Genomic DNA, 21584 nt, shown 5'->3' on the forward strand with positions numbered 1-21584 from the left:
ACAGAAAAATTTATTTATGCAACTGTCATTGCGTATTTGTAATTTCATTATTATTAAAGGTGATCGGTTTGTGGGAGCATCTTGCCATCCCTGAACACGCAAAATTCTAGTCCTCTCCTGTTTGTAATCTTTAAATTCTTCCCATTTAAAAACTATTATAGCCTCGATGCTTTAGTGTTAGAATCTTATAAAGAATTTGTAAGTATTTACCGTCCAGATTAAAGTATTTACTGCTAGTTTTGAGACGCCTGTATATATATATATATATATATATATATATATATATATATGTGTGTGTGTGTGTGTATAACATATATAATTATATAACTATATATATAATTATATAACATATATAATTATATAATTATATTATATATCTATATAATTATATGACATATATAACTATATAACTATATAACTATATATAATTATATACATGTGTGTGTGTGTGTGTGTGTGTGTGTGTGTGTGTGTGTGTGTGTGTGTGTGTGTGTGTGTGTGTGTGTGTGCGTGTATGAATGAATGAAAGAATGAATATTTTATTGTTTCCCTTACAATTTTATATAAAATCCTTAATCTACTTACAACTACTTAACTTAACCTAACTTAACCTTACTATCTATCGCAATCTATTCTTCTGCCATCCTCTCTCTCTCTCTCTCTCTCTCTCTCTCTCTCTCTCTCTCTCTCTCTCTCGCAAACCTACCTATCTTCGAGACTTCCGTTTTCGTTTACAATCTCCTTTCCTATCATTTCACTCATACCTTTCTTCTCTCTCCTCTCTTATCTCCTTTCTCCCTTCCTTCCTTCCCTCCCTCTTCCTCACTCTTCCACCTCCCTCATCCAACTCTCCTCCTCTCTTTCCTCTCCCAATATCCTCCCTACCTCTTGCTAACTCCTTTCCTTTCTCTTTCCATTCCCTACATCCCTCACACATATTCCCACAACTCTATCTCTCCCTCATACAACCTGCATCTCTTTTCTCTTCCTCCTCCCAATATCTTCCTTCCCTTATTTCATTTCCTAGCCTAAACCTAGCCACCCTCCTCCATCTATTTTCCCCTCAACCTTTCGTCAAATAACTCGGTATTTCAAACCCCCCTCATCCATTTATACTATTTACTAAATTTCGCGTTATTTCGCCTCTATTTTCTCCCATCTTTCTCCTCTCTGTATCATTTTCTCCTCTCTGTATCATTTTATCCCTTTCCTCTAATTCCTCCCATCCTATTCGGTTCACTCCTCCATCCCTATTCGGTTCACTCCTCCATCCCTATCGCATTCTGCTATTTCCATCCTTCTTTCCTCAAGAACTGCCTTCTTTCCCTCTCCTATCCTGACATTTCCCCTTCTCTCAACACTCTTTCCCTCATCTCCTCAAAATAAATTTGCCAACTTACTACCTCTACCCTCCATCAGCCTCTTGTCAAATCTCATTGCCCTTCTCCCGGCTCGCTTCTCCATTTTTCCCTATTCATTTCCTCCTTTACTAAATAATCTGGCGTTCTACTTTCTACTCCTAAAATCCATCTCAAAAATCTTTTCTGCACCTTTGCTCTCCACCTTTTCCCTTTCCCTCCATCCCCAAACTTCCTCTCTGTAACTTATTATCGTCTATATCAGCACGTCAAAAAGCAACTTCCTCCCCCAGTCTTTCCCAAATCGTCTTTTCTCTATTCTCCATACCTGCTTCATTACTACTGCAGCCTTTTCCACCCTTTCTCTAACGTGTGCCTCCTGACTTCCATTCCTTTGCAATCTATAACTCAAATATTCAAATTCCTCTTCAATTCTCCTTCCCTTCAAACTCCACTCCAGCTTTACATCACCTTTCTCCTCCTCTCCTAAATCTCATGATTTTTGTCTTTTCCGTGTTCAATATCAATCCCTTCCTATCCAAATATCTCTCGAATCTTCCCATCATATTCCTCATGCATCCCTCCTCCTCCAAGAATATCACATCATCCGCATAAGCCAATGAGTATATTCTTTCTGCCCCTAGTTTCACTCCTCCTCATTTCATCTTCCCCAATTCTTCCTCTGATCAATATATTGAACAACAAGAGACTCATCGGATATCCTTGTCTCAATCCCTTTGCTGTCCAAAATCCTTCTCCCATCTGCTCTCCTATCCTCATTTTACTCCTTGTCTCGCACAAAATCTCTTCTATCCTTTTCACTAACCCCTCTCCTATACCCCTGCTTCTCATCGCTTTTACCAACTCTCCTCTGTTCATCTAATCAAACGCCGCCCGTAGATCCATGAACATGGTAATTATCTTCTCCCCCTTCCTTTCCACTTGCCTATTGACTAAATAATTTAACACGTACATGTTGTCCATCGTACCTATACCTTTCCTAAATCCCGTCTGGTTCAATGATATCAGCCCCTTCTCCTCCACCTCTTTTCTCAACCTTTTCGCCAACACCCCCGCATATATTTTATATAAAGTTGGCATAATTGTGACCCCCTTATACTCCTCAACTATCTCCCCCTATCCTTCTTCACAATTGACACCACCACTCTCTCCCTCCATTGTTCCAGCCATCCCTTCCCTTTCCACATCTTATTGTATTCTCCACACTCATTCCCTAATCTCGTCCATTCCATACTTTCACATCTCGTTCCGTATCCCGTCCACTCCCATCGCCTTCCCGTCCTTCAAACCTCTTACCACTCTATCTATTTCATTCTTTACCCCCACTTCCCCTCCACTCCCTTTCTCCTTTTCCCCCTCTCTCTATCCATCTTTGTCTCTATTCTGCCTATTTCTCTAAAATAACTTTTCTACTCCTCTATCTTAATATCCTCTATCTTTATTCATCCTCTTTCATCTCTTTCTTTCCCTATTTATTAGTCCCCATATCTGACTCTCCGTTTTTACTTCCTCCATCTTTTTTTGCCACTTCTCATCTCCTCTTTTCCTCACATAACTCTTTATATATCTTCTTTTTTCTCTTATATTCTTCTCCCTCCTTCTGTTCCTTCCTCCATTTTCTTAATGTCTTTCTCACTTTCCTCTTCTCCTCTTCACACTCCTCATCTTTTCCTTTCTCTATTCTTCCCTGTCTCTCCCTTTCTATCTTTTCCAATGTTTCTTTTATCCTTCCTTCTAAATTTCTCATACTCTCCTGCACTTTATCCTCATTTCTATCCTATCCAGCCTCTCCCTAAATTCTTCCTTTCCTTCTACATCCCATATCCCCCTGCACTCTCTCATTCCTCTTTCTTCTCTTCTTCCTTTTACTTCCTCCTTCTTTCATTCTTACCACTATCGGATAATGATCCGAGTCCACTTTATCTCCTATCTGTAACTCCCTATCTCTTCCCACATACCCTCTTCTATCACTACATAATCTATCGTCGACTCCCCTCTCTCTCCGATGTACATCCATTCACTTCGCTCGTCTCCTTCCACTCCCCCATTCACTATCATCCATTCTCTCCTTGATATACTCTACTCCATGATTCTCCTTTCTTTATTCACTTTTTGTCCTTCGACCTTCTCCCTATTTCCTCCTCCTCCTCCCCTTCCCAATTCGATTTCCCTCCTTCTTTTCCCGTTCTCACATTAAAATATCCCCCAATTATCGTCTTTATCTCTTCCTCCTTTTCCTCCCTTCCTTTTCCCCATCTCCTCCAGCTTTTTCTCAATATCATTATTCATATACCCCCACTCTTAAACTTCCTCTATCATATTATTTTGCCTATTATGATCCCCTCTCCCTCTCCCCTTTTTCCGTCCTCTTTATCTATCCAATTTTCTCCTTATTCCCATAATCCCGTCATTGCCCTTCCCTTTCTATTCCTTCTTCTTGCTTCCTTCACTCTCCATTCATATCCCTCTGGTAATCTGTCCCTCACCTTATTCCAATTCCTTTCCTCTACCCACTGTCTCTAATAACACCAATACATCCCATCTGTCCAATCCTCTCCCCGTCCTTATTCTGCAATCCTGCCACGTTCCAAAAAACTATACTCAATCCTTTCTTCCCCCTCTCCTTATCATCTTCCCTTCTAGCTTCCTGCCCCTGTCTATTTACCCCACTTTCTCCCTCTCTCCCTCTCCCTTTCCTCCATTCTTCCTTTACTCTTGACCCTTTTTCCTTCTATTCCCCTTGTCTCTCTTCACCCTTTCTCCTCCTTTTCCCCTCTCTTTTCCTCCTCTCCAACTCTTTTTTTACTTTACTCCAACTTTTCCCTCTTCCATCTATCAGCTCTTCCTTCTCCTCATCCCACTACCATCACATTCCTTCCATCCATACCCTTCCTTGTTCTATTCTTACCCTTCTCTCTTCCATCTCCTCCCTTTTTGCTGTTCTTATCATCTTCTATCTTGCGCTCCTCTCTCCGCCATGTCAGACCATCTTCCATCCACATCTCCGAACTCTTCAGCCTCCCTTTATTCTGCATTACCTTTTCTTCTCTTCCTCATTTCCTATTCTCACCACCACTATACTTTCTCTTTCCTTTCTTCTCGCTTCCACCTTCCTTATCTCCTCTATCTTTACTTCCACTCCTATATTTCTCAACATCATCCTCCTCTCTCACTCCCGCCTTCCCTTCTTTTAATCCCTTCAGCACGAAATTTCTTTTCCTTTCCCCCCTTTCCTTCCATTCTCTTTTCTTTAATCTTTTCAACCTCTCCTTCCAATCTTTTCCCTTTTCCTCTCCCTTCTCCCTTTCTTCCTCTATCTCCCTTTCCCTTCCCTGTTCTCCCTCTTTTTCTTCTTTTCTCGTCTTCAAATCCTCTATCTCCCGTTCCATTTTATCTATCTTTTCCTTTATTTCCCTCCTCTCCTTCTCCCAACTCTCTTCCCTCCTTCTCCCTTTTTTCAACATCTTCATCCTTTCCATCTCTAACCTGATCATCTCCTTTTGCTCTTCCATCATTTCTCTAATCTGCTATTTCACCTGTTATCCCTTCCCTCAATTTCTCCCTTCCCTCTCTTTCCTCTCTCCACCCTCCTTCTACCTTCATTAGTGGTCTCCTTACTTTCTTACTTTTTCTAAAAATCCTTTCCCTTTCTCCTTTCCCCTTCTCCTCCCCTCCTAACATTTCCCTTTTCTTCTTTGCGTCCCTTCGCACTTCTCTACACTGTCCTCTGCACTGTCGCATCTCTCTCTATCCCATCTCCCTTTAGCGCTCTCCATCTATCTATTCGTGATCAATGCCCGTCTCTCACAGGGCCTCTACCTGCTATCCGCCTACCTATCTATCTCTGCCACTCTACTCTATGTTCCCCGTTTCTCACTATCCTCTCCTAACCTTCCTCTTACCTTTCACACCCTAATCCTTTACACCCCACTCTCCCTCCACTTCCACCCTCTCTTCTTCACCTTCTCCACTTTTTCATCACACTCACACACTCTCTGTTTCACTCCGCTTCTCGCTGTCCACTCTTCACTCTCGCACAACCAAAATGTCAGCTCTCTCCTAATCACTGGAAACAGAAGTCCGTGTGTGTGTGTGTGTGTGTGTGTGTGTGTGTGTGTGTGTGTGTGTGTGTGTGTGTGTGTGTGTGTGTGTGTGTGTGTGTGTGTGTGTGTGTACTAATTATCTTTTTTAAAAAAAGTAAAAAAGGGTGCTAAATATAGTGGACGCTTGAAAAAAAAGGAATTGTTGTACCAAGTTAAAAAATTGAAATCTAAGTGACAATATCTTTTATTTAAAGAAATGGAATCTGGTACTCATTTGAGTTAGAATAGGAAGACTCTTCAATGAATACAAAGATCAAGCATGAATCACAAAGATACTAGCACTTAGATTTTATTTTTTAGTTTGATCATAACTAGAATTGAGTTAGATATAGCAATTTCGTAACATAATTTTTTTTAAAGAATTAAAACTACTATCACATAGGTTAGAGTAAAAAGATTCTTCAATGAAGATACAGAGATACATACCATTTAGATTCCATTTCTTTAAAATAAAAGATATTGTCAGGTTAGGTTCTATTTTTTAACTTGGTACAACAGTTTCTTTTTTTTCAAGCGTCCACCCTTGGCACCCTTTTTTTACTTTTTTTAAAAAAGGTAATTTGATAGCGATATCAGACATTTTGTAGGTAATTTGGTAGCGGTATCAGACATTTTGTATTAACCATCTTTCTATGTTCGAAAAACGTGTCTATAATTGACACCTTTTATACTTGATATTTTCTTTTATAATCGCACAACGAGAGTAAATAGGATAGAGAACAAAAGAACGAGTGAGATAATACATTTGCTCTTTTTCCACATGTTCGATTGGCGATCGACGATTTTGTTAAGTTTCGCGGCGAGTTTGATAATTAATCATAGTTCGTTTCGAAGTGTAAGTGACTATCTTTCTATTTTCGAAAAGCGCGTCTTGAAACTTTTATACTTGACATTTTTCTTAAATATACTAAACGTATATACTAAACGTAGCGTAATTTTTTTATTATATCTTTTTTTTATTTTTTAAAAAGATAATTTTATTCAGATACTATTTCTTTCCTCAACATTAACATTATAAATATTATTAATAGTACAATATATTTCTTATCGTATGACTTGACATCCGTATCTCCTGATTCTTTCTTGTACGTTTATTAATACATTTTATTAAAAAGATCATTCTTCGTTAATAATTATTAAACATATCTTTTTGATAAATTAATTAAATAAATTATCATAACTGTATTAAAAACTTGAAAGTAATATTATTAAAAAAATTTTAACAAATACGTAATAAATATGTAAATGTAATAAATAAAATAATGTACATAAATATGTATCTAGATAAAAATATATTATATCAATTTTCATTAGTTTAAAATGACACTATTTATATTGTTTCTTATTTTAAAACTTACTTGCAAAATAACACAAACATGAGTCACTTACACTCCAAAACAAATTATTACCAACTGTCAATAAAAACCGTCAAACTCGCCGCGAAACTCAACGACATCGTTGACCGTCAATCGGATGCGCGGAAAAAGAACAACAAGCATACTATTTCGCTCACTCTTTCGATTTTCTTTCTCTCGTTATGTATTTACTAATAATCAGTCAATCAGACTGGTGACATAAGGAGCAGAGACTGTAGTTAGAGGTTATGAAGTATATATTTATATAGATATAAAAATCGATACGATGTATGAATGAACAATATAATGATGAAGATATAATATAATGTATCCTGAAGCCTGAATTATTTCTTAGATTATTTTTGCTATATTATATTTTATCCTCACGATCATTTTCGAATCTCGGAATAGTCGGCTACTTAAACGCCGGAAATGCAAGCATGCAAAAGCAAGTCCACAAATTCCAAAGCAGAGCGCGAACGAGGAATTTGCGAGAGTGCGCCATTTTGACCATATATGGTCCGATTTAGAATTATAACGCGACACTACTAGAACACTATAAAAAGGCTAAATTACCAAGAATCAGTCACAATACGTAACAGGGCAGTTGTACTTCATCACGGCCAATCGTTATCAGTCGTTAATAATGAGATTCACACGAAACATTGTCAAGAAGTCGTACAATAAATTAGCAACTTAACAAAAGTGAGTAATAATATTTGACCAGAAGAACCTTCCACCTACGATCCTGTTCGGAGTTTTAACTCCTAAGGCTTGGCGAATCCGACTTTCCCTAATTACAATCTTGTAACCCAATTCGGGCTACAACATTTTGGTGGCAGCAGTGAGATTGTCGACACTATCTCCACGATTCATACAATCTGAGAGGATAATCGCTTATCGAGCTAGCAGAAATCGAGGGTAAGCCCTAGCAGATAAAACGGGCAGAAAGAGAAAAAACTTTTCTGGCAACTTTCATAAGATCTGCAGTATTAGCCCCAAGGCTGCAGGCAAAAAAAAACTTCTTCGAATTACAAGACCTGTGGAAAACAGGCGGACGGAAAAGGCTCCGTCAGAAAATAACAAGTTTACAAAGAGTATGAAAAAGTATTGAAAAGAAGAACTGAGTGCCGACCTAGGACAACCCTACAGCTATCAGCGGCAGCAGAGCAGTGAGCCAGCATCGCCCAATGTATATCAATACTAGTCAAGAACATCCGATAGAGCAGCCAGCGAGTGCATATCAGCGACACCGGAGAAGGCACCGATAACAACACGCGACAACGAGGCAGCATGAAGCTAACAGCGATACTGTAAGTGAAAAAAAATCGTATCGCAGTAAAAATTGTATAAGCAAGCGATAGCCGCAATAGTGTGCGTCGAAATTTAGAAACACGACACTCGGATGAGAGCTCACCTGAGCCGGTGCTCCATCCACACATAGTTATCGAGCAAATATTTCCGTTCAATAAAGTAGATTAATACCGGAGAGCCTAATATCGGAACCAGTGGACGAATACAGACTGCATCCCAGAACAAGACGTTTTGAAGGAAACGAAAACCAAAATTCACAACAGTTCTCGCTAACATCTTACGACGATAGCGTTTTCGATCCGGAAGAATATTACACGGCTTCGCGCAACCTCGAGCATAAAAATATGGCGGAACGACAATTACGTACACCTCGTGATGAAGAAACTTGAGAACCAGAAATAGCCCGCGCAGAAGTAGACGCGGAGATAGAACGTCTTAGAGCTTCGGCAGACCCTTCGCGCAGAAGGGTAGAGCAATCAAAATCGAACAATGAATCAATATTAGACGTGTTGCTAGAAAGAATTCGCGCGCTACAAGAACGAATGGGTCGACTAGAAGTTACGGTTTTTGATCATAACAAAAACCGATTCGCACAAGTGCCTAACGAACAATCCCGTAACGAACTGTTAGATATAACCTACGGACGAACACTCGAAGACATACGAAACCGACCCGAGATCGTAGCGGGATATCTACGATTAAAAGAAGCTCGCGATATGATTCCGGAATTCGATGGAATTTCTAATAAGCTGCCGGAATTCTTGAGTGCCGCATCATACGCTATGAAAAATACGAATTCGATGGAAGAACGAACGCTACTAGAAGCGATACTATGCATTAAACTAAAAGGCAGAGCTACGATTGATTTTTAAACGCGAGATATATGCGACTTTGCTCAGTTGAAAAGAGAACTAAAAGTTTACTATCTTAGCAAGAAAAGTACCACACACTTGCAACTAGAGTTCAATACGCAATAAAGCAAAAAAACGGAGAATCGACAAGAGCGTTCGGATTGCGTACAGACAAACTAGCTATGGAGCTATACGAGTCCATGATAGAAGATCGAAATAACACATAACAATAGAAAGTAAACGAGTGATCTTGGAAATCATACAGCAGCAGGCTCTATGCAATTTTCAACTCGGATTACTGGACGATATAAAGCTATTGGTACGATCACAACATTACATCACGCTGCAAGAAGTCATCGCTGGTGCGAGCACGGAAGAGAAATTTAAAGGACCAATGGAAAATTTTGGGTGTGCAAAAACGAATACAGTACGCACATCCTCCCGCGAAAATAAATTACCGCAATGCCAAAGATGCGGAAAAATCGAACATATCGGACGAGATTGTCGAACTAGTAGATACACGAACCGATTTTCTTTACCTAGAGCCGAAAAACCCATCGGCGTAAACGCGATGGAAAAATATTGCGTAAATTGTAAAAAGACGGGACACGATAAAAAGGAATGCTGGTCAAAACTAAATGGATCAGAGAAGAGAGAAAACAAGTAAGACGACCGAAACAAGAGAAAGAGGACAAGTAAATATTACGGTAAAAGCAAAAGAAAACGAAACGTGCAAAGAAGACGGAGAATTGTCATTCAGTAGTAGCGAAGAAAAAGAAGAGAAAAGTAGGAAGATAAGAACAACGCGAGCCGTGCGAGAGCATCAAATAGCTCAGATAACCAGCAAGGCAAGAGTCAACGCTACTCTAGATCTGGTAATCTTGCCAATAACGGAAATGAAAGAAGGAAAAATGAATTTCTTATTGGTACTACCCTAACACTTGTTAAAGTGGGAAACTTAGAAAAGGGAATACGTCAGTACGAGAGGAACAAATAGCTTTCACCAGCGTAACAGGACACAAAGTTAACACTCTCGGCAAGATTCGAGCTATAATCATCCTCGGAAATGATGAAATAAGACACATCATGTATATGGTAAAAGATGACTTCCTAGTCGCTTACGAAGGAATTCTCGAATAGATTTCTTAAAGAAACACCGAGCAAAATGCGATCATGCAATGGAAATATTGCGAATAGGCAGCGTCAATCTAAAATTGCATCCTCACCAGAAATATATTCTAACGACTCGCAGTGAAATTATTGTGCAAGCTATTACTAATCAAAATCAGATTGGAATAGTGAAACCTGAAGAAACGGAACCAGGAGTATTTATTGGTAGTTGCCTGATTACGACGATTATCTGCCCAATAAATATAATTAATACAACTACTGAAAATATTGAAATTACGACGCCGAGTGTAACGTTAAACATCGTGGGTGCCAAACAGCTGGGTGACGCTGCGAAGATGCTCACGTTACACGAGAGCGACGGCCGTACTGTACAGTCACGACAGGAATGCTTACAAAAATTGCTACAAACAGAACATCTAAATCACGAAGAAAAGAAGACATTGACGCTAAGATATGCTCTGATTTCTGCGACATATTTCACGTAGAAAACGATCTACTGACTTACACTATGACAATAGCACATGAAATAAATACACGTAGCGATAGCGCGTAAATGTGCGACCTTATAGACTGCCGGAGAAACATAAAGCAGAAGTAAATCGACTGGTTGAAAAGATGTTAGATGATGGAATTATATGTCACAGTACGAGTCAATGGAATGCACCATTGCTAGTAGTATCCAAAAAGGTGGATGCATCTGGGAAACAAAAACTACGCATTGTAGTGGATTTTCGAAAATTAAACGATCTAATAATCGGAGATTCTTTTCCACTACGAAATATAACAGACATCCTAGATCAGCTGGGAAATGCAAAGTATTTTTCAACATTAGACCTCGCATCCGAACACCATTAAATTCCTATGAAGGAAGAATATAAAAATAAAATGGCTTTTTCTACATCGTATGGCTACTATGAATTTAATGAAATGCCGTTCGGACTTAAAAACGCGCCCATGACATTCCAATAGCTAATGAACTCGGTGTTAACCGAAATTCAAGGACTCAGATGTCTAGTTTATCTTGACGATATAGTAATATACAGTGCGACATTGAACGAACACAATAAATGATTAACTGAAGTAATGCAACGACTGAGAGACCATAATCTCAAGTTGCAACCGGATAAATGTGAGTTTCTCAGAAAAGAAGTTACTTATCTAGAACATATTATTACGAAAAATGGGATACAATCTGATCTCTGTAAATTGCAAGGGGTAGAGAAATTTCCGACATCAAAAAAGGTGAAAGATATACAGTCATTTTTAGAACTGGCTGGATATTATCGAAAATTCATTCAAGACTTTTCAAAAATTTGCCAAATCTCTAACAAAACTAACAAAAAAAGAGGAAAAATTTAATTGGAGTATTGAGCAACAATACGCTTTCCAGATACTAAAAGAAAAATTAATTACGGCACCAATATTAAATTACCCAAATTTTACTAAAGAATTTTTTGTAACCACCGACGCGTCCGATTACGCCATCGGAACAATATTATTTCAAGGACGGATAGGCCAGGATCGTCCAATAGCCTATGCCAGCAGAGTATTAAATAAAGCAGAACGAAATTATAATACGCTTGATATAATGAGATCACTATCCGTTACGAACGCCGGAAACAAATATTATATATCTTAACTTTTCAAGATAATTTAACGAAATTTAGTAAAGCGATTCCGATAAAGAATCAAGAAGCAAATATGGCAAAAGCCTTTGTCATCAAAATAGTTGCCGAACATGGGATTCCTGAAAAGATTTTAACTGATCAAGGCATGAATTTCATGAATGAAATATTTAAAAATATATGCAATTTGTTGAAGATCGAGAACATTCAAACAATAGCCTATCATCTCGAAAATAATGGAGCATTAGAACGCTCACACAGAATTTTGGTAGAATATCTTCGACATTACATAAATGAGAATCAAACAGATTGAGCCTATGCAATATTTGCGTATAATACAACGCCACACATGGCGACGAGATTCACACCATTTGAATTAATTTACGGGCACCGGACGGAACTATCGACAGCCCTGACCAAACCGCTGAAGATAACTCATTCGTATGACGATTACGTACAAGAGTTACGAGAGAAAATCCGTGCAACGAACCAAGTAACGAGAGAATGTGTAAAACAAGAAAAGATAAAATCAAAACAGTACTACGATCGAAACGCGAGGATGAAAACATTTCAAATAGATGAACATATTCTACTGTACGATGAGACAGTTAGACGAGGATACTCAATGAAATTAGAAGCGCAATGGATCGAACTGTACATAATTATCGAAAAACTATCCGAAGTAAATTATAAAATAAAAATGGGCTGCCGTACAATAACCGTGCATGCAAATCGAATGAAAGCATTCGCGAAAAACTAAAACTAATAAATAAAAAATAGAAATAAAAAAAGATTCACCAAAATAAAGTTCCGAGCGTCCTGAGAATATCCAAAAATAGAATAAAATAAAACTTGCGCACTACACACTACACACTAAAAGAATAAACTAGATTACACTAAACACTACGAAACAAGCAAAAAACTAAAGTAATTATGGAAGGATTAATGGAAAAATTAATTAAGAGAGGAGAGATTTTCGAATTCTTCCTCCTCCGGAAAATTAAATAACAAATCTTCATCAAAAACCGTAGCCTTTTCCGGAAAATCACTCTCAATGGGCCCGGGAGAAGTAATAAAACGGGCAGACTCCAATGACCACGCAGGCTGAGGGGCATCATTACAAAAAACACTCTCAGAAAAAATAAAAATGCAATAATAAATAATGCGATAATAAAAGACCTGTTAGAATTAACAAGATTAAGCACAAAAATAGATGAATTAAATAAGCAACTAGATAAGGAGTCGAATATGTTCTAAAACATACATTTCATCTACTCCGTTGGTTTTAGCGGAATATTAATAATTGTAATTGTAATAGGAATAATAAATGTAATTATAAGAAAAAAGAAAGCAAAAAATGTAAATAAAAATAGCGAACTGCGTAGAAGAAACGAAAGTTCACGATTTTAAAATTTTATAAATGTATCGGGTTGAAAAATTGTAATGCGAAAACTCCGTTTTTCTTTCCCAGTGAGAGAGGGGTTATAGCCCGAATTACTTCTTACATTATTTTTGCCATATTATATCTTATCCTCACGATCATTCTCGAATCTCGGAATAGTCGGTGCTACGGAAACGCCGGCCGAAAATGCAAGCATGCAAAAGCAAATCCGCAAATTCCAAAGCAGAGCGCGAACGAGGAATTTGCGAGAGCGCGCCGTTTTGATCATATATGGTCCGATTTAGAATTATAACACGACACTACTAGAATACTATAAAAACGGCCGCTAAATCACCGAGAGCGAGCAGTCACAATACGTAACAGAGCAGTTGTACTTCGTCACGGCCAGGATCGTTATTAGGAATAACGAGATTCACACGAAACATTGTCAAGAAGTCGTACCAATAAATCAGCTACTTAACAAAAGTGAGTAGTAATATTTGACCAGAAGAACCTTCTACTTACGATCTTACTCGGAGTTCTAACTCCTAAGGCTTGGCGAACCCGACTTTCCCTAATTACAATCTTGTAACCCAATCCGGGTTACAACAATGCATTTCTTTCTAAATTAGAGAAAGAGAAAAGAAAGATAGAACAAATAAAAAGAATTAATATATTTATTAGATTGTAATTATTAAATATATTGCTGTCCGTAATGTGTCCGTTTCGATACATGCGTAGTTATTATATTAGACTTATCCCTACGAATAAATCAGGCCGATAAGTCACTGTAGGACCCAGCGAACATTGATTCGCTAGATCCTAGTAATCCTGATGTATGAGTCTGATGATCCGCTGGGTCGATAAGATTAATAGTGACATCTCGTGATATGTCTCAAATATTGCAGCCATAAGAAGATACAAAGGCGACGACGACGATAATGACAATGACGACGTTTCTTAAAATAAAAGTTTCCAAATCGGACTTTGCGTAGCAATATCTCCGCTCGTAGGGCACGTAGCAGAAAAATAAAAATACTTTTATTATACAAGTCGAACACAAGCTACCGATCAAGCCCACTTAGAACTTGATTGATTTAGCCGTTATTGAGATCCGATAATTTCGCATCTCGTCGACTCGTGTAAAGTGTTCTCGGTTGACTTGACACCCGAAACATTACCATGTCTCTTGATATATATATATATATATATATATATATTGTGACCGTCGCTTCTGAGGACGGTTTCTCGTAACGTATATTAAATGTTGGGCGCCAGACACGAGCGCGTGCCACTTAATCATACAGAAGGGAAAATCGCAAGCTTGATCGTGTACAACAAAGTTCAGATTTATCGCGAGCGCCAAGAACGCAATCACGCCCACCGTTGACGCAGCGGCAAACGTACGATATCTCATCCGAATATCATTACTTGTTAATCAATAGTGATTGCTAAACTGCAATCGTGCATTTATATTGTGACCGTTTCATAACCGTAAAGCAATTGCCAATTGGATTTGTGAATTGGTTGTTTTACGCGGAAAGCTGCCGCGCGACCCGAAAATATACTGCTAACGAGCATCTTACTATAGTGCAAGGACCGGTCGGAGGGAGGAGGAGGATAAAAACGGACTGGTGCAAGAAGGAGGACTTGTAAAGATTCTGTATTGCCGTCACGTCGGTCGCGATTCGAATTAATAAGTGTAAAATATACAGTTTAATAAAATTTATTCAAAAGCAAGGACAAGTGTCGTAAATTACACGAAGAATCTCAGCCAACCTCTCGGTCGACCCTTCTCCGAAACGACCCGCACAACATAATCTGATGGCAGCGGTGGGATCGTTTCGGAGCAGCAGCAACACCCAATGATCTGCAAAAGGCAAACGACCAGCCGTAAGGAGAAGGCCGAAACGGGAGTTAATATCTCAGCGATGAGAGAGAGAACCGATAGAGCGACAACGCCAAGCATATCAGCAACACCGAAAAAGCAGCAACCTATCGCAACAGCCAACGCTACGTCGCCAACATGCGAATTGCGATCATAACGTAAGTTATAAAAAATTAAGGCGAGCGCATTAGATATCGAGAGAAGCGACTAGATAGATGTCGGACGAGGAAGTTAACCAAACTCCTGTCGAAAGAAACACGTCATGACTACACCGCGAGTCAGCCAGCTGAGCGCTCAACCCGAGCCTCCCTCGAGTCTCGAGCAGATCGAAAATTCACGCGACTCGCGTGATAATGTACGCCGCGATTAGTAATTATTATTTCGACGATAGTCTGGCGAGTCAACCAGAACTACATCCGAATATTGTAATCGAACGCGTGTTTTCGCTCAACGATATAGACACTAGCCTACTACCAAGTAGTGAGAGACGTGACGACGCTCTAGTATGACTAATCGACGCGAGATCAGACAATAGTGACGGCACGAACGCAAGTAACCCTAGTAATCCTAGTCGCGAAGAATTTTCATGACGTCTTACAATAGTAGTGTATTCGATCCAATCGAATTCCACACCGCCTTACAAAACACAAATCCAGCGGAAATGGCAAATTAGCCCTCAGACACACCGTTAAAACCGATCAAGAAGAACAACAAGTAATAAGCAGAGACTTGGAAGACGAAGTAAAAAAAATGAGAACCACTCTAAGTCAGTCGGAAACCCGAGCAGAAACGTCGCATGACACGCGAGATATAATGTTGGCCGAGTTACTAGAAGGCATGCGAGCGTTACAGGCCTAAGCCAAGTAGAAGCCAATTATGATCAGAGTGCAGAAAAAGACGAACCGATAGAAATGATATACGGGCGCACAATGGACGACGTCCGAAATTCGCGAGAACCCGCAAATACGTTTATGAAGCTAAAAGAAGCGCGCGATATGATCCCGGAGATGGACGGATCGTCGCGGAACCAAGTCCAAAAATTTTTAAACGCGAGCACTTACGTGATGAGTGAAATAAATCCTGCCGAAAAATCATTATTAAAAGCGATCCTGTGCACGAAGCTAACGGGGAAAGCCATAACAGAAAAGGGCGACAAATAAATACCGTCGTAATAATGAAAAAGAATAAGCAGTGGCGACGGGGAAGCGATGACCTGTCGTTCACAAGCAGCGGCGACGACGAAGAAGAAGAGAAACCGAGAATAAAGGTAACGCGAGCGGTACGCGAGCATCAAGTGACACAGGTAAATACACCTCACACAAACGCCACATTAAATTTTATTATCTTGTTAATGCGAGAGACGAAAAAGGAAAAAATGAGCTTCCTTCTAGATACAGCGCCACCCTAATATTAATAAAAGTAAGAAATCTAGGGAAACACACTAATGCGCGAGAAGTAGTTAGCTCTAATGGGAGTTACGGGCCACAAGATACATACACTCGGAAAGATAAGAGCAACGATAACGCTAGGAAACCGAGAGATACGACATACTATGTATGTGAGAAATGATTTCCCAATAAATTATGAGGGAATATTGGGATTAGATTTTTTAAATAAGCAGCAAGCAAAATGCAACCACGGAAAAAAACAAATCCGTATATAACGCAATCTTCAAACTGTACCTATAAGAAAACCGTGCTAACGCCTCGCAGCGAAACCATAATTCAGGCAGTAACCGATTGAAATAGCATTGGAATAGTAAACGCAGTCGAAACTAAACCCGGAGTTTTCATAGGAAATTGTTTAGTCGTACCAGAAGAAAACGTGCCCAATAAGTGTAATAAATACCACAAGAGAATCCGTAGAGACATAACAACGCCTCTTGTCACGGTGGATGAGATAAAGACAAGAGACACCGCACACCGTGCATATCGTGGAGATGTCAAGTAACAACGCGAACGACGGACCTATTCAGATTCATGAAGAAAAATTGCACAGATAATTTCGAACCGAGGATTTAAATGATAAGGAAAAGAAGGCTTTACTAGATTTGCGAAGATTTTTGTGATATCTTCCACCTAGAAAATGACCGCTTATCGCATACTAACGCCGTAGCACACGAAATTAATACATGAACAGATAGCGCGCCAGTGAATGTTTGACCGTATAGATTGCCGGAGAAGCACAAGGTAGAAGTAAATAAACAGATAGCAAAAATGCTGGATGACGAGATAATCCGCCCCAGCATGAGTCAGTAGAACGCGCCCTTATTAGTAGTACCGAAGAAATTAGACGCATCTAGAGAATGAAAACTACGAATAGTTGTAGATTTTCGGAAACTAAACGACTTAATAATTGGCGATTCTTTCCCGCTCCCGAATATTACCGACATATTAGACCAACTAGGAAACGCGAAATATTTTACAACGTTGGATTTAGCATCAGGATACCATCAAATTCCCATGCATGAGGAACACAAACAAAAAACAGCGTTTTCCACACCCTATAGACATTACGAATTTAATAGAATGCCCTTTGGATTAAAAAAATGCGCCTGCAACATTCTAGAGACTTATGAATTCCGTGCTAACCAGACTACAAGGCCTCAACAGCCCAGTCTATCTAGATGACATCGTAATATACGGACAAAATTTAAAAGAACATAACAAAAGACTAATTGAAATATTCAAAAATCTGAAACTACAACCGAATAAATGTGAGTTTTTAAGAAAAGAAGTGACATATCTAGGTCACATTATTTCCAAAAACGATATAATCCCGGATCCATCGAAAATAACGACCGTAATAAACTTTCCAATACCTAAAAGGATAAAAGACGTGTAATCCTTCATAGGATTAGCCGGTTATTATAGAAGATTCATCGAGAATTTTTCGAAGATAGCGAAGCTACTGACAAAATTAACAAAAAAGGACGAAAAATTCGCTTGGACAGCGGAGCAACGAAACGCATTCGAAACACTAAAGGAAAAGCTAACGACCGCACCAGTTCTAGCTTACCCTGACTTCACTAAACAATTTATATTAACGACAGACGCGTCCGATTACGCCATCGGAGCGGTATTGTCGTAAGGGCCAAGACCAATTGCCTACGCGAACAGAATTCTGAATAAAGCGGAACAGAACTATAATACAACAGAGAAAGAATTGCTAACCATAGTATGGGCCGTCAAACACTTTTGACCGTATCTGTATGGAACAAAATTCCAAATAGTTACAGATCACAAGCCATTGATATGGTTATTTAGTATAACAGGTTCGCGATTAATCAGATAGAGATTCAAATTAAAAGAGTACGACTATGAGGTGATACACAAGGCCGGCAAAGGCAATACAAACGCTGATGCTCTCAGCAGAAACCTGATCGCGCCCGACACACAGACAGCATCAAATGCGACAAGGAAGAGCGCGAATATAACAAAGAGGAAAAGGAACAAATAATGTATGAATATTATAATGCCCCCCTCGGAGGACACTAGGCATAATACGCACTGTAAATCGGATACGATTAATGCACAACTAACAAGAGACGTGGAAGAATACATCGCCAAATGCGAATATTGAAAAAAAAAACTGAGCAGGAAAATCAAAATGCCTCTGATACTGACCGACACGACGGAAAGACCGTTTGAAAAATGCGCCCTAGACATCGTAGGACCACTCACAGTCACCATGAAAGAAAATAAATACCTACTAACATTCCAGGACGACTTAACAAAATTTAGTAAAGCAATATTAGCAATTATTAAACCGATATTAGACCAGGAAGCAAGCATAATTGCCAAAGAGTTCACTACAAAATATGCGAATTCGGAATATCGGAGAAAGTACTGACAGATCAAGGAACGAACTTCGTCAGTGACGTTCAGGAATGTATGCACTCTCCTGAAAATAACAAAAATCCAAACAACCGCATATCATCCTGAAAGCAACGGAGCCTTGGAGAGATCGCACAGGACTTTGACCAAATATTTAAGACATTATATAAACGAAGATCAAACTGGGATGAATGGATCTCAAACGCGATGTTCACATACAATACGACACCGCATACAGCAACAGGCTATACACCGTTTGAATTGATGTACGGGCACCGAGCAATATTTACCTATGGCCCTGACAGCGCCGCTGAAATCATACTACACATATGACAACTACGCGCAAGAATTAAGAGAACGACTCCGAGCCACACAGAAATTAGCAAAAGAACATATCCGCGAAGCAAATCAAAAGGCAAAAAACTATGCAGATAAAAATACGAACACTAAAATCTTCAAAGTAGGAGATAAGGTCCTCCTACATGACGAAGCAGTACGCAGAGGATGATCGAAGAAATTGGAAGCACCATGGATAGGTCCATATCAAATAATCGAGAAAACCTCTGATGTTAATTACAAAATTAAACAGAAACGAAAAATTACGACGGTGCACGCGAACCGACTTAAATTATTCATCGAAGACTAGGAAACAACTTCGTACGAATAATTATTCGCGAAAAACAAAAAGCAGAAGCCTTAATTACAAAAACAGTATAAAATTAGTAAAAAGAAGAAATACAGAACTCACCAGTCATGAAGAGGCAGGACGGCGACGAATCGTCACCCGGTGGCGACACAAACTCGCACCTGCAGAGGGTCGCGAGGATAGTGTTCCTCAAGAACGGGTGGAGGGGGCGCCTGGGACCTCTCTGGACACACCGTGCAGGAGCACAGCTCAGTCCAGACGACCGTAGACAGACATCACTTAGACATCACCACTTAGACATCACTCTGGCGGCAAGCCGTTGCGTCACGTAACATACGATGGTCGCACACACTCGTTGCATATAAGGGGAACGTACTCCCTATCGCATATAACGCACTGCATGTTACTACTTTTTCAAAACCAACGAACGATGCACAGCACGCCACGGTCGACGGCAGACTGAATAAAATAATTTATTAAACGTACCACACAAAAAATGCACGATTCGCGGAAAAGTAATCTGAGCATCCTAAACTTGCAGGATGCTCCTTGTATGGAGAGGAGCAGTACAAGCCTGATTCCCGGCATGCCTTTGACTGGAAATTGTTCTCACATTAGCCAGGGATCTACTAGGAAGAAATCGGCTGCTGAAACAGGCTGAATCGGCATGGAAACTAGTGATGAAACTGGGCGTAAAGGAATTAGAGATCAGACATCAGCAATTACAGGACTATATTGAGGAAACTGTATTGCAGTGCGAAAAAATAATAGGCCAGTTAGGTTGCAGAAACATTATGAGGATAATAGAAAAAGACAATAGCAAGTTGATCACGCTGTTGACGCAAGTAGAAACATTATACAAAACAACTGACAGATAACGAGAACTGTTGGATGCGGTCGAGTCAGTCAGCAAAATATTATTCGGAACGATGGACACCGACGATCGGAAACTAATAGACGGGCAACTGCAAATCTTACGAACAAACGACAAGGTACTGCAGCACGCAGTAACAAATCAAATAAGGGTAATCAACACCACAATAGCACTTGGACGAGTTAGAAAATACGCTAAACTATAACGAAAATCTGACAATAAACGCTATAAAATGACTAGAGCAATAGTTAGCAAAATCCACTACAGGCAGACGTAGACGAACATTTATTAAGCTTGACGACCTAATGATCTAATGAAAGACATGGAAAATGTAATAGACTATTTGATATACGGGAAAAACGAAATGATATCGACATGACTATTATCTATCGAACACATAATAACAGCCAGAGAAGCGGCTACACAATTAACCACACAAGGGGATTACACTTCCCCTTTAAAATCCAGACTGAACACTGGCGGACAATACACACATATATTACACTTAGCGCGTATTCAGATGGCCACATGTGTACACGATCCTGCGATTTTCGATTATAGCATACCCTACATTTAAATTAGTTAAGGCGATATCATTACCGGTACACGATCATGCGAATGTATTCGCCTACATAAAAATAAACCATCCTCTGTTAGCTATAGATAAAAAGAATCATCACTACAAATTACTAGAGGAGATAGAGTTAGAATGCTGCATACAAGAAACAAACACGAACAGAATTTCGCGACATATTATGCGGAAACTACAGCACCATGCGAGGTGCAAATATGTACACACACACACACACACACACACACACACACACACACACACACACACACACACACACACCAGGCAGCTCAATTACTGCGAAAAGAATTATATTATATCCAACATCGTTCTGGATAGCATTGACGAAGGAGCAAGCGTGGCTCTACTCCACGGAATATAAACAGGAAATTAGCATTAAGTGCGAAAGATAGAAAAAAAAATTATATTAGAAGAAACCGAAAAAATAAAACTAAAAGATAATTGTAAGTTAACCACACCAAATGTAATATTGAAAGCGCGAAAAATTGAAGGAATAAGATATATTCAAAACTACCTCCCCGATTACAATATAACGCTAAAAATAGAAAATAGAGACACTGATAAAAATAAGATAGCGAAAAGCGATACCTTATGACAAATAATTAAAAA

The 21584-nt window shown here is 39.3% G+C and overlaps 1 protein-coding gene and 2 pseudogenes across 1 annotated transcript in view; 2 read left to right on the forward strand and 1 right to left on the reverse strand.

Annotated features, from left to right (window-relative positions):
* Positions 1 to 21584, forward strand: part of LOC105426408 (multicopper oxidase 3-like) — a 202114-nt gene that overhangs the window by 9843 nt on the left and 170687 nt on the right. The gene's annotated exons all lie outside the window — the stretch shown is intronic.
* On the reverse strand, positions 1358 to 2684 carry LOC148938124 (uncharacterized; annotated as a pseudogene).
* LOC148938125 (uncharacterized) lies at positions 8131 to 9837 on the forward strand (annotated as a pseudogene).

Source organism: Pogonomyrmex barbatus, unplaced genomic scaffold (assembly GCF_055798465.1).
Source record: "Pogonomyrmex barbatus isolate J1 unplaced genomic scaffold, ASM5579846v1 scaffold1, whole genome shotgun sequence".
NCBI classification, from domain to species: Eukaryota; Metazoa; Arthropoda; class Insecta; order Hymenoptera; family Formicidae; genus Pogonomyrmex; species Pogonomyrmex barbatus.